This window comes from Opisthorchis viverrini (genome assembly GCF_000715545.1).
Source record: "Opisthorchis viverrini unplaced genomic scaffold opera_v5_10, whole genome shotgun sequence".
In the NCBI taxonomy this organism is placed as follows: Eukaryota; Metazoa; Platyhelminthes; class Trematoda; order Opisthorchiida; family Opisthorchiidae; genus Opisthorchis; species Opisthorchis viverrini.
This window is the reverse complement of record NW_008751666.1, coordinates 325,530-328,911: the sequence shown is the minus strand read 5'-3', so window position 1 is coordinate 328,911 and position 3,382 is coordinate 325,530. Positions and strand designations below refer to the sequence as shown.

The 3,382-nt window shown below is 41.6% G+C and overlaps 1 protein-coding gene across 1 annotated transcript in view; it reads right to left on the bottom strand.

Moving 5' to 3' along the window:
* T265_00946 (hypothetical protein) overlaps positions 1–3,382 on the bottom strand; it is a gene marked incomplete at both ends in the record, with an annotated part of 33,615 nt that overhangs the window by 16,675 nt on the left and 13,558 nt on the right. The window lies entirely within an intron of this gene.

Below are 3,382 nucleotides of genomic sequence, written 5' to 3'. Positions count from 1 at the left end.
CGGGTTATAAGAGATTGGTGTCACCGTGAGCGGACTAGAGTGTCACCAGTCAGATATAAGGATATCTTCAAGCATTTGGGTATAAGCAGACTGCTGTTTTATTGGAGACCGTTTAGAGCTATCAGCTTTGTAATAATTATTCCATCACCCATGTTCATCATATCTTTCGTTATTTGTTTCATAATGCAGCGAGAATTCTAGTGTGACTGAGTTGTAGTTTGAAGTAGAAGTCGATGACTGCTGAGTTTACAAAACAGTCTTGTTCATTGATGGGCCTGAATACACTCTGGTTTTTGTTTTGTTATCACGGTTGTAACTGATGCAAACAGCATCATCCTAGACGTCTTCCGCAGACGTTACCTACAAAAGCATAGGTCAACAGGGTTAAGATGGAAACACAGTGGTTTATGTCGACCGTAAAACTGTGATTTGACTGACCAGCCGGGGGAAAACTGAACAATCATAACTGGATTATTATTTATCCGCTGACCTAGACTAACGACGAAGTATTTTTTAAAGGAACAATTCATGGTGAGTCTGTTACATTTGACCCTCTCTCTCAGGGTACACTCAATCTGGCATTATTATTTTTATTTCCTTGCCACACACTCCTGGTGAGGTAGTCTTCAGGGTAGCCGAACCGCCACACTGCCATAACAACTGTGGCCGAATTGTCGTGTAACGGCAGCACGCCAACTGAATCGCTGGAGAAAGGATACCTTTACCAATACCTCGACTCATGCTCTATTACACATTCCGAGTTCAACGAACAATATTACGAACAAGTATAAGGGCCATCAATGGGATCAACGATTTCAGGACTTATTGCAGAAAGTACGATGCAAAAGCTGAAACAAATTGCCGGATATAAATCCCAAAGTGCTGATCCCTCGTGTGGATGCTATTTTTTATCATCAAAAAGAACGAACTGCAGCGAGAAAGCCAACTGGTAAACATTGCTTGTGGAGACATCAAATTCACAGAGAACACCGGAAACTGACATCACTGGATTATCAAACAGATAGCCACAAAATTAGGTCTACAGAAAGGCTGCGAACATAGACCGAATTCTGAGTTGCCACAGCTACCATCCAAATCGCCACAAACTAAGCTTAATCCGCACACTTTTCAAACTTATCGGGACACATTGCAGCAAAACAGAATCCAAGATTAAAGAAGAAAAATCCCGGGAAAATATTCCCAGAGATATCTACACCCGAGTGATTTTATCTGGAGATCACTCAGAAAGCCAAACGGGACTAACGCAGCAGTACATAACGGATGCAAACGAGTCACACTTCCATACATCAGGAACATCAACGAAATAGCGGCAAAATACTTACGACGGAACAGCATGTCGGTGGCCTACAAACCTGCAAACACTTTGGGGAGGTCGCTGTCGAAACCAACAGGAAAATTATATCTGACGATGAAGAGAAATATCACATACAGGATCCTACGCAAGGACTGTGGCGGACGATATATGGAACAAACATGATGAAAGCTCTACACCAGAATACGTTGACATAAACTCGCTTCAGAAATACACGATCATTTTCCTCTCATCTCCGTGCACAAGTATCGGGAAGGATACGAGTTCGGCTAGAGTGGTGTTCGCCCATTGGCTCAAGCAGGAACTGAAAAAGAACAAACTGACGAGTAAATCCACGATTAACGCTGTCACCTAACTACCCAATTACGTTAAAAAATAACCGGTAGCCTTCAGACGGTGTATGAACGCACGTAAGCAAACAGAAGATGGACACACGTGTGGTGGCGAAACGTTTGTAAGCTAATTACCAAGCTCGGCTAAAATAAAACAGTCACCTGATCAACGACCGGTAAGAAGGTCAATTAAGTAAGCAAGATTGAACTTTGTTTGACCAAAGAACTGTGCGAAGAGTAGCCTACCTGATACCTAGACTACCCACCTTGTGGCCTAGCTTCTCACTACCTCACTTGACAGTCATCATCTATCAATAATTCATACCGCTTGGTTACAAAAAGTCTTGTTCCGACACCGGCTTTAAAGCACTCTGTTAGAGCGGACTGAAGTTTGTCCAAAGTTTTCCACACTGCTTTGCGCAAAGTGGTACCAAGTGCCTTTTATTGGACCCGTTGACCCAATCTTGGCAGCGAAGTCGCCTTCTATGCAAAAAAAAGTTTTTGAGTTAGTGTCCTTGAAACTATTTGCGCATTAAAACTTGCTAATTACAAGACGTGTAATTTTTAACATTCTTACCTCCACAGAGCCACACAGTGGCTTGATACTTTGTTTCAAACGCATCTCCGTTCTGTTCTTCCAACGCTCTAAGTGGTAAGGAACAATGTGAATCGCTTCCGTTGGAATTAGTTATATTTTTTTACCATGGTTGGCTACTATCATATTGTTTGTTTCTACTGCAATTTGTCAGTATCAAATATTGGCATATACTTCCAGTGTCTACTTACCTAATTGCGAATTCCAACAACATCAATAGTAAATGCACTCAACCTGTAAAAGCTTAAATCATAACTCTCCTAGCAACATCAAAACCGTCTTTTGGAGGTGTCGTGGATAATATATCACCATAAATGCATAAATTCTGCGGCGTTTTCGTAAGACAGGTTTCATGGAATATCCCATTCTGGACGACCATCAAACACAATTGTATAGAGCTCGGCGGTCTTATACTTTCAGTAGAAATCAAAACGGTCAATAGAAAACACCTCCGCTGATTGGGCCAACTAGAGCCTTATTCGATTCCTTTGCCGTCAGTTTTCCCCCGGTTAATCAGTCAAACCACAGTTTTTACGGTTGACATAAACCACTGTGTTTCCATCTTAACCCTGTTGACCTATGCTTTTGTTGGTAACGTCTGCGGAAGACGTCTAGGATGATGCTGTTTGCATCAGTTACAACCGTGATAACAAAACAAAAACCAGAGTGTATTCAGGCCCATCAATGAACAAGACTGTTTTGTAAACTCAGCAGTCATCGACTTCTACTTCAAACTACAACTCAGTCACACTAGAATTCTCGCTGCATTATGAAACAAATAACGAAAGATATGATGAACATGGGTGATGGAATAATTATTACAAAGCTGATAGCTCTAAACGGTCTCCAATAAAACAGCAGTCTGCTTATACCCAAATGCTTGAAGATATCCTTATATCTGACTGGTGACACTCTAGTCCGCTCACGGTGACACCAATCTCTTATAACCCGAATTCACGTCCATTTTGTAGTAGCTCGTTTAGAATTGGTTGGTTAGCAGACAAGCATTTGAAGAGTTGGGATTATCACTGCTGAATCTTGCCAGAAAAAAGAGCGCTGAGAAGCCATGACATATGTGTGGTGAACGTTGACTCTGTTCTACTCATTCTGTTTAGTGTATTT